Source organism: Ambystoma mexicanum, chromosome 1p, assembly GCF_040938575.1.
Source record: "Ambystoma mexicanum isolate Mex_15411 chromosome 1p, UKY_AmexF1_1, whole genome shotgun sequence".
Classification (NCBI taxonomy): domain Eukaryota; kingdom Metazoa; phylum Chordata; class Amphibia; order Caudata; family Ambystomatidae; genus Ambystoma; species Ambystoma mexicanum.
In genome coordinates this window covers 891,970,998-891,982,484 of record NC_090921.1, presented here as the reverse complement: position 1 = coordinate 891,982,484, position 11,487 = coordinate 891,970,998, and positions in this window count along the sequence as shown.

Genomic DNA, 11,487 nt, shown 5'->3' with positions numbered 1-11,487 from the left:
TTGTCTGATTTACCTCAATCTTGGGTTTACAATGTGTAGTATACTGTATGTTATGAATGATGTCTGAGTGAGTGCAAGAGCTGTGTTGGAATGCTAGTGGAGCTTGTAGTGATGGGGCACCTGGGAATTCCAGAAAGGACGGTTGGGGACTTGGAGCTGGGCAGGGAACCAGGGTGGAGGCCTATGACTATCTCTCCTACTTACCACCTATACCATGGTGTGTAGGGTAGGTTTTATAGGAACAGCTTTTGGAAATGCATTTTGCACTAATTATCCTGTTTTATACTGAGTGCACATGAACGTTACAGAAACACTGAAGATATTTTTTGGGAGATTAGCAATTTTTACTGATGATGATAAAGACTTATTGATAATGCAGCTGATATGAATGGAATTGGAGTACTGTCAACATAATTTGGAGTTAATTATGCACAAATGCTTTAATTACTGTAGAAAATGTGTGTGATGTGTTTTTAGGGAATCATTGATCATATTTATGATTAATGTGTTGTCCAATTTGGGAAATTCAAAATTTTGGGAAATGCAAAATGTTATATGTTGTGTATTACATATGTTGGAGTTGTTGTATGATTGAGTTGAAATGTGAGTATTTCGTGGTAATGGAGTTCTGGGTGTGTGACGCAAGAGTGCGCACAGGAGGCAGCAGGTTCTGCAGTTGTAGTGCATTTGCGTGGTAGTTGGGTGTGTGGAGTATGTATGTGCCTGCGTGGAGTTTCAGGTTTGTGGATGTTGACATGTGGAAGTGTAGTTAGGAGCTACATGCATGTATTGGGGGTTAGTTTCTCACATACTGGCCAGGTGTGTTTACCAGTGTAGATAAAACCTTCAGGAGGAACCCCACATTTTTTAAGGAGGTTGGACACAGTAGAGTGTTCCAGTAATGTTGACCTTAGGGCATGGGGCCATTTTTGATGTTTGTAGTCAGTTTTCATCGCAGATTATGCGCATGAAATCTGGGGACATAGGTCCTCAGAGTAGTAGTTAATTGTCTGCGTTGAAGGTTATCGCTTCACAATTCTTTTCTCTATGTGAAGGTTGGAGTCTTAGTTTTCTGTAGTGCCAGGCAGTGCATCCGGGAGGAGGTACTTTGTTATTATTGCCGCCAGTTTAAATTTCTGATTTTAATTGTGGTGGAGGGCACACAGGTTGTAGGCCAGTGGTGGTTGTTGTTGTGGAGTTGTAGTGAATTTTGATTAGGCAGGTCTTACCACTGGCATGGGTTTCTGGAATTATTTTCAGTTTAAATTTTTAAAATCTTATTCATAGTTTTCAGGTCACATCATTTAATTTTTCCATCTTGCGGTGTGTCCAAATTGGGTTTTTGCAAATTTTGGAATTTGCACTACACTACTGTTTTTCATCTGGTAGTGTTATGTTCCTTTGACATAGCCTTTTGCTATGCATGTTTTAGCGCCACACTTCCTTCTTTCGTGGTTGCGTGTCGTGATTTTGTGATCTTTTTGTTGTGTGTTTTCTTTAGGGGAGAAGGGATGAGGCATGGTTGTTGGGTTAATGTTTGTGGAATTTTGGTTGGCATGTTTAGGAAAATTGTTTAGGCCATTGTGTATGCTTACAATATCGGGGCTACACTATTTTGGAAGGTGTGTTTGTCTCTTTTGGAGGCGTGGTTAGTGCTCAGGTGTGGCAGACCTGAGGCCAGGAGTGGCAGGCCTGGCGGAAGGTGTTGTAGATTAGGAGGGTTTTGGTTTGTAGTTTTGGTTTTGTTGTCCATGAGGCAAGGTTTGTGCTTGGTGGTGGCGGCACCGAGACCCTGGTGTGGCAGGCCAGGGTAGAAGGAGATTTAGTAGTTTATGTATTTTTGTAGTCCTAGCATGGTTGTGAGGTTGTTGCGTTTTCTTGTGATTGTAAAAGGGGGAGGGTATGTAGTATCCTGTATGTTATGAATGATGTCTGAGTGAGTGCAAGAGCTGTGTTGGAATGCTAGTGGAGCATGTAGTGTTGGAGCACCTGGGAATTCCAGAACGGACGGTTGGGGACTTGGAGCTGGGCAGGAAACCATGGTGGAGGCCTATGACTATTTCTTCTACTTACCACCTATACTATGGAACCTTAAGAACTAAATAAAGCATGTTTCCTTTCTGTACTACCTGGGTCAGCCTGGTTCCTGCTCCATGTGTGTTACTGACCCAGGGTAGATCCTTCAGAAGGCAGGATACATCAAATTTGTTTGTTTGTCGCAACTTTGACTCATTTATCTAGACTCAATGCTCCTCATCTCAGATCTTACATTTGCGGTTTCTTTGGGCCTCAGAGCGATCGTTAAGATTCTTTTTGCTTTGAGAGTAAGAAATTCTTGCTCGTGTTTCTTCAGATCCAAGTTACAAGCCACAGACTCTGATTTGTTACCTTCGTGATGCTCAGCAGCCGCAATTAGACCTCTTTTGGTCTCTAACATAGTAAACTTGGTTGGTGGTTCCCCTGCCGGTTTCTGGGCGGTGTCATCCTGTTTTCTTGGTTCGATGGTAACGCATCTTGGACCTGTGGATGTAGTTTCTCTACTTGTCAGACAACCTTTTGTAGTAGTGGAGCTACAGGATTGGGGGGCATCTCATTAGCTTCCGCATCGACCATCAGCCTCCCTTCACTCAGAGGCAGGCTAAGGTCTGTATTTATGGGTGCACTTAGTGGAGGGGGAGCCCCCTTTGTTTTGGTATCGGTGATCTCGGTCAATTCACTTGTGTCTCCTTCACTGATTTCATATGTCGAGAGATCTAGCAAATCCACGGGGATGCTGTCATCCTCAGCAATGATAATTTTTCTTACATCAATACCGTTTTTTTTAGCTCAGGAGCTACAGGGCTTGCACTGTTATAAGCACTGGTGTTTGCTTTCCCTCGGCATATTTTATTACAAGTTGTGGAAATGCTAAAGCCTTTGATGTTCCTTAGAAAGGATTGCACATTCAATCTTTGTTGGAGTTTTCTTTTTTCATATTTTTCAATTTCTTCTGTACAGTATGAGTGTTTGCACTCTTCTTTTTAACAGCCCCCAGCTGTCTTTCGATGGAAAATTGAGAACAGTTCTTCTGAGGCAGGTGCATCTTGGTTGCTCCGGTTGTCTTGGACTGGTAGTAGATCACTAGCATTATCCGGGTTAGATTGATCCTGGGTCTCTGGATAGCCTTCTAGGCTTGGAGTTATGGCTGAAGGAGGTGCTGGATTCTCCACAGCAACTTCAGGGGAGATAAATTTCACGGTACTTTCAAAGGGGCCCATATGAGATTGCTGCGGTCGGGTGTCCTGTTTCCTCCAGCATTCTGTGGCACTCCTATTATTAATGTAGATGCCATCCTATCTCCTATTTCTCTGCAGCAACGATTACCATTTTTTCTGTTTCGTTCAGATACACTTGTATGTTTCGTTTTTCATTTTGCATTTTGTAGGTTGTCCTATAGTGAGTGAGTCTGAGGCATGTACATCGCCACTACTCTCGTCCAATGGTCTCAAGTCCATGGCCCTGTTCATACTTGGTGTTAGTATTTGGTCTTTTGAGTTAGGGAAGGTTTTGTCGGCTGCCAACCTCCCACTGGCCGTGCAGCTTTCGTCGTCCCCTTTGTTCAGCTGATCCAGCGTTATAGGGTTCGCATTTTGCGATTTCAGCAGAGCAATTGCTTCTCGCGCAACTTCGGCAAATAAGCGCTTATCAGTCGCGCTGTTTTTGGTATGCTCTAATATTATCTTTCCATTTGCCTCAGATCTCAAATGTTCACTTAACAGGGCTTGTTTGTTCATTGACAATTCCTGCTCGATATTTACCATTTTCGTGTTGAGCATAACCAACAGAGTAGTCTGGTCTTTAATGTTCACATTCAATTGTTCATACAATGTCATGTATGGTGACATAGATATGGTGTGGGCCGCCATTATCAGTGTATTTAGATCTTTGGTGATCTGGTTTGAAAGATCTTGTTCCAAATTGTGTGTTAGGTGTGCTTTTTTGTACTTTGGCTGTGGTAACAAAGATTCTTTCTTCAGAAAGAAGAGGACATGTGACTTGTTGGCAATACGCCTGAGCTACAGGTGTCTGATGACAAGGTCGGGTAGTGATCAACTGATTTGTCATCCTGAGAGCTCTGTTGTGTATTCTTCACGTGTCTTTTTTGGGAATCAGATACGTAATCTTCAGTTACAGATTCTAGTCTTTTCTTTTTCGCCATGGGTTGAGGCCACGGGTTTTATGTCTCATCATGTACAAACTCTTAAGTTTGTGGTTGTAATACATTCTTTTGATTGGTCCATTTCACACAAGAGGCAGACACTTGTGAATTTTCATCCGCTTGTGTTTCACTCACGTTATCATGATTTTGATAGCTTCTGATTCTTACGTTTATTTTGATCAGGTCTTTCAGGACCATATCTACTGCCACAAGCGAGCTACGTCGGTTAGGGCTTACAGCACTACAGATGTGCTTGTCTGGTAAGATGTTCGGATGCGCCCAGGCAGCACTCTGCTATGCATTTAGTTCCGCACCGCCCATGTGTTTTTCCTTCAGTGGGTGGAAGACGTCGGCAGCTTCAAATACGGGGTTATCGTCTATGTCATGCAGCACAGCATTTTTTGGTTGCACAAACCGTGATTCTCTGTGAGCAGGGGTAGAGTTTGGACAAATGTGCTTGTATTTGGTTACAGTCAAAACCTCTAAATTATCAGAGACCAAGACATTATTGAGGTTCTTGACATGAAGAACTCATGATGCCAGAGTCTGCAGGGTCTCGACAATTGGCATGCCCCCTGTATTCTCATGGACATATTCAAAAGCACTTTCATTTACAGGAACACTGCCCAAGCACTCCGTATTAATTACATTCAGACGGCTGGCGGGTGGGTCTGAGGCTGACAATTCAACTTCAGCATTAGCAGAGCTCCCCATACGCACAGCTATTTTCTTTCCATCCCAGTCCCCACCGTCCAGTACTTTCATTGTAGGTGTTGGTGACAGCACAGCAAATATAGGGGATCTACTGATCAAACAAACGTAAAAAATATCATAGTTCATGGAGGAGGTGGAAATGCAGGTCCTTTTTTTCGGGACTCGCAGCAATTTACCAGGGCAGTCGGGCAGGGGGTCGATCACATCTCTGCCCCTAGCAGCCAGGAATCGGCGTTGTCGCCGTGTGAGCGGATGGATGCCTCCATCTTCCCTGGTGTGCGGGATGTGTAAGAGTTTATCATTCACATTAATGTAACAATTAGGTACTCACGAATGTCTGGAAACAGCAGAGGTGTAGAATCGGCTCTGAAGCAAGTAGGTAATTCCCCCAAAGTGTTCAGAGGCCAGAAAACTGGACTCAGTGCACCCCAGAGGCAGCACCCTTGGGAAACCCTCATGGGGAAGAAAACCCAATTCTGTCTCTGAGAGGATGGTGTCTCCAAAGTAGCTGTGGAAGAACGGTAAATGCTGCAGGCTGAGGAGGAATGATTCCAAGTAGTCGTCTTGCAGGAAGATGGAGATTGCTGAGGACGAACTGTGGCACTGCAGGTAGAGGGAGGAACGGATCCAGGAATCCGCACGGTGAGGAGGAGTAAGAACACTCCGGATCGAGCAGTGACTCGGAAGAAGCCCGGTCGTGCCCAATGCTGTAGAATTTGGAAGAAAAGGGAATAGGAAGAGAAACGAGGTAAGAAGCAGCGTAGAGAAAAGAATCCGAAAATGAGTGCTCGTGGCAGGAAAGCAAGACGAGTAAGGGGGAAATAAGGAAAGGTAGAATAAGTAGAGGCGGAACTCAGCAAGAGTGTGCAAGGTGCAGAAAGGAGGAGGAGAGGCTTAGAGAAGTCTCAATGGGCTGATTAGCAGAACGCTAGGAAAAAGCACCGGCGCAACCAGCGTGGTGCAGCGAACAGAAGCGACGCTTCTTGTCCAACCATAGAAGGGAAGATATAGAATGGGAAGACGCGGTCGCCATTTTGGAAAAAGAACTAGAACGGCAATCGTCTTGTGGTAATAGCGCTGATAAGCCGCCATCTTGAGTTCCATTGCCGAATTCCTGGCAGTATGCCCTCCCCGTGGGGTGATTGGTCCAGGTTTCCAGGGGTGAGAGCGATGGAATTTGTTCACCAATCTTGAGGCATGAACTGATGGAGCATTTTCCCAAGTCCTGTCTGATGGATTGTAGCCTTTCCAATCAATTAGGTACTGCAATTTACTGTGATAGTATCTGGAGTCGCATATTGCTGCTACTTCGTACTCAGGACCTTCTTGAGTGTCCACTGGAGGGGGAGTATGATTGAAGCCCCTATTGAATCTATCCGGTATTTGTGTCTTGAGTTGAGAAACATGAAAAACATTATAAATCCGGTGCCAGGATGGAGGGAGATGGATTTTATATGCTACCTTTCGTATGGCCTCAATAATGGGAAATGGCCCAAAATATTTGGGGGATAGTTTCGATGGTACCAAATGTTTAGGAAGGGGAGCCATACTAAATCCTTAGTCTTGTAGGTGGGTTCCTGTAAGCGTTTCTTGTCAGCTTGTTGTTTTACTCGGTCTCTGGTTTCAGAAAGGGTAGCAAGGGCTGTAGTATGTCCTTTCTGGATGTCGGAGACTAATTCATCTACCGCTGGGATTTTGGTGGATTGAGGAGTTACGGTAGGGAAACTGGATGGATGGAATCCATATGTGCACAAAAAAGTTGTCATTTTGATGGCTATCTGAAAGGAATTGTTATACGCGAATTCTGCATATGGTAGAAGAAGGCTCCAATTGTCTTGAGCTGCTGACACAAAACAACGCAGATACTGCTGTAAGGATTGATTTAATCTCTCCGTTTGCCCATTGGATTGTGGATGATACCCAGAGGTGAGGTTTCTTTTTATACCTAAGGTTTTTCATAGTATTTTCCAGAAGGAGGAAACATATTGTGATCCTCTGTCAGATATGATGTATTTTGGAAGTCCATGGAGACGGAAGATGGTTTGTGAAAAACAGGATGCCATCTGAGCTGCTGAAGGTAATCGGCTCATGGGAATGAAATGTGCTAGTTTGGTCAAAGTATCTATAGTCACCATAATGGTTGTGTTGTTTGAAGAAGGTGGTAAATCTACAATAAAATCTGTAGATATGCACTCCCATGGTCGAGTGGGATGCTTAGGTTGTACTAACTATCCTGTTGGTAGTTGTCTAGGAAACTTAGATTGTTGGCAGATGGAGCAAGAGGAAACATAATCCTTGACGTCTTGTGTTAATCCAGACCACCAAAAGTGTCTATTGATGAGTTCCAGGGTGGTTTTTGACTTTATGGTCATGACACATATGTAATACCTTCTTTCTTGGTATACCTTCAGGTATGTATAGTTGGTTAGCTCGGAAGTAAAGTCCATCTTCCATTCTCAGTTCATGATCACTGATTTCTTTCTGAGTCAGTTCTTAGCATTGTTTTCGTATAGTTTGAAAATAAGAGGATACAAAGTATATAAAAGTTGCGTGTGACCATGATAAAGTATTGTGTGAACTTCTGGAAAGAGCATCAGTGATTTGATTATTGGTTCCCGGTATTTAAGTGAGGACAAAATCATAGGATGAAAAGAAATAAGCCCACCGAGCTTGTCGACTGTTTTGACACTCCATGTTTTGTAACACTCTCAAATTCCTGTGATCTGTACGGATTTGAACAGGATGCTGAGCCCCTAAAAGGAGGTGTCTCCATTCCTGGCAACTCCTTTTTATAGCTAAGAGGTCTTTCTCAGGTACGGTATAATTGCGTTGAGATTCTGTCAAGGATTTTGACATGTAGGCAACCGGATGTTCAATCCCATCTTTCAAAACTTGCTTGAGTACTTCTCCTATGGCTGAATCCGAAGCATCGGTTTCCAATATAAAGGGTTTTGTTTGATCTGGTAGCCGTAGAATCGGTGCACTAGAGAAGGCTATTTTGAGACCTTCAAAGGCTTTTTGAGCGGTTGCATTCCACTCAAATGTTTTTCCTTTTTGAAGAAGAAGAGTGAAGGGTTTGATGATTCGAGAAAAATTTGGAATACATTTTCGGTAGAAGTTAGTGAATCCTAAGAATCGCTGTACCTCCTTTACGTTCTGAGGAGGATTCCATTTGTAGATAGCCTCTACCTTCCTTGAATCCATGGCGGCTCCTTCGGCAGATAGAATGAAACCCAAATAGGGGATACTGGGTAGATGAAAAGAACATTTTTCAATTTTGGCAAACAATCGATTTTGATGAAGACGTTCTAGAACTTCAGATACATGGATCATATGTTCTTGTAGATTTTTAGAACAAATGAGGATGTCATCCAAGTATACGATTAGGGTATGAAGGAGTAAGTCAGCAAATATGTGATCTACAAAGCGTTGAAAGACTGAAGGGGCATTTGCTAGCCCAAAAGGCATCACACGGTATTCGTAATGCCTGAAGGGCATGCGCAAAGCTGTTTTCCATTAATCTCCTCTTTTGATTCTGATCAGATGATATGCCCCTCTGAGGTCAAGTTTTGTAAAGATAGTTGCGCCTCGTACAGCTTCCAGAATATCTTGGATAAGGGGCAGAGGGTATTGATCCTTGTATGTAACCTTGTTTAGGCCTCTGTAATCAATGCAAGGATGGAGTTCTTTGCAATCTTTTTTGGGGATAAAGAAAAGTGAAGCACCTGCTGATCTTTTAGACTCTGTGATGAGACCATGGCACAAGTTGGTTTGTAGGTATTCCTTTAAGGCAACTTTCTCGGGAATAGAAAGAGTGTACATGCGCCCAAAGGGTACTTGCGCATCGGGTACTAATTCAATAGAACAATCGTCCTTTCTGTGGGGTGGTAATTCCTTGTATTCATCATTTGAAAAAACAGAGCTGTACTTGTGGTAACATTCCGGAAGTAGATTCAGGTTGGAAATGGTAGACAATACCGGGTTTTTGTCCGGGGATGCAGTAGTAGTAGTAGTATACAAACCCACCAATCCTTTGGGTAGGCAGGAATGCAAGCAGTGTTCCGAGCCCAAAAACAATGTTCCTGCCGTCCAATTGATGAATGGGTTATGTTTGACAAGCCACGGGAGACCTAGTATAAGTGGATAATGGGCAGCCTTTATCAAATCGAATGATAACTTTTCTTCATGTGTAGAAATCTTCATGGTGAGAAAAGCCGTGTTTTCTTTAATCGGTCCTGATGATAAAGGGTTTCCATCTACTCCTTCCACTGGCAAACTCAGGGTTTTAGCCACCCGAGGTATGTTGTTTCTAAATGCCCATTCGGAATCCATAAACATTCCCGCCGCACCACAATCTACTAAGGCGCGTATCTGTTGGATGTGCTTGTCTAGGAATTGTAGAGACACATTGATTACCACCTTTTTATGGTGAGTTGAGGCTGTTTCCTGGGAACTTTGTACCAAAGACCCACTCATGGTTCCCTTCATGGGTGGGAGTTGTCGTTTCCCTGACATCTTGGAGTAGTCAGGTGGCAGTCTTTTAGAACAAGTTCATTGGAACCACAATACATACACAATCCTAATGTTCTTCTTCTTTGTTTTTCCTCCGGTGTTAGCGGTCCACAAGCTATACCCAATTGCATAGGTTCACCAGATTCCTGGTTCTTACTGGTCCTAGAAATATCCGACTTGTAAGGCACTAGCGGTGGACGAGATTTCCCTTTCTTTCTTTCTAGATTTCTTTCTTGTATGCGGTAATCCAACTGGAGTACTAATGTAACCAATTCCGCGAAATTGGGAGGTCTATGAACTCTAGAGACTTCATCTTTAAGTTCTTCACATAGATTCCAGCGGAATATAGTCAGGAGGGCATCATCAGCCCATGCCGTCTCATTGGCTAATTGTTTAAATTGTGTGATGAAAGTAAGGATATCAGTGTTTCCTTGCTTCAGATCCAATAGATTTTCTTGTGCAGTCACCACTAATTCTTTTCTACCAAACATGGCTTGAAGACTGTTGGTAAATGCTGCGTAAGAATCCATTAGCTGATTGTTGGTGGTGACTAGTGGTGTAGCCCAGGCCAGGGTGCTGCCGGCGAGATTAAAAACTTACTTTTGCTCTATCGTTTGGGAAAAACGAGGCTTTCAAAGTAATTTGCACCAAACAGGAGTCCAAGAATTCTTTTAATTTTTTAGGGTTGCCATCGTATTTTCCCATGGCTAAGGATCCCGGAGGGATCTCTGACCTGTTAGCAACCATTTGTCTCAACATAGCATTTTCGTTTCTTAACGTCTGTACTTCAGTATTGAGACTCTGCATGGCTGCCATTACTTGTTGCATCTGCTGTTCCATTTTTTGGGCATCGCTTTCTGTAACAATTGGGTACTCACGAATGTCCGGAAACAGCAGAGGTGTAGAATTGGCTCTGAAGCAAGTAGGTAATTCCCCCAAAGTGTTCAGAGGCCAGAAAACTGGACTCAGTGCACCCCGGGGGCAGAACACTTGGGAAACCCTTGTGGGGAAGAAAACCCAATTCTGTCTCTGAGAGGATGGTGTCTCCAAAGTAGCTGTGGAAGAATGGTAAATGCTGCAGGCTGAGGAGGAATGATACAAGTAGTCGTCTTGCAGGAAGATGGAGATTGCTGAGGACGAACTGTGGCACTGCAGGTAGAGGGAGGAACGGATCCAGGAATCCGCACGGTGAAGAGGAGTAAGAACACTCCGGATCGAGCAGTGACTCGGAAGAAGCCCCGTCGTGCCCAATGCTGTAGAATTTGGAAGAAAAGGGAATAGGAAGAGAAACGAGGTAAGAAGCAGTGTAGAGAAAAGAATCTGAACACGAGTGCTCGGGGCAAGAAAGCAAAACGAGTAAGAGGGAGATAAGGAAAGGTAAGGAAAGGTAGAATAAGAAGAGGCGGAACTCAGCAAGAGTGCGCAAGGCGCAGAAAGGACGAGGAGAGGCTTAGAGAAGTCTCAATGGGCTGATTAGCAGAACGCTAGGAAAAAGCACCGGCGCAACCAGCGTGGTGCAACGAACAGAAGCAACGATATAGAATGGAAAGACGCGGTCGCCATTTTGGAAAAAGAACTAGAGCGGCATTCGTCAATAGCGCTGATAAGCCGCCATCTTGAGTTCCATTGCCGGTATCTAGAATGACTCATTCTCCATTTCCGCCAAGCATGTCGAGCCAAATTCCTGACAATTAAGCCCTGAAGTGCTGGGTCCCGACAGGTCCATTATACACGCAATTTCAAGATGCAGTTTCCATTGTGCTGACATGCGGCAAGGGGGCCTCACACTGCACACCCCAGCACACCCCAAGCAACACAGTCAACACTCCTGCGCACTCTGCGTCGCTCCGCGACGGAGGCAGGGGTTTTGAAAAGCAGAATCCGACTTCCTGAGCACAATGAGGTGGATGGGCCACAAATCCAGCAAGGGTTCAGCAACACAGTCAACACTCCTGTGCACTCCACGTCGCTCCGCGATGGAGGCAGGGGTTTTGAAAAGCAGAATCCGACTTCCTGAGCACAATGAGGTGGATAGGCAACAAATCCATCAAGGTTTCAGCAAC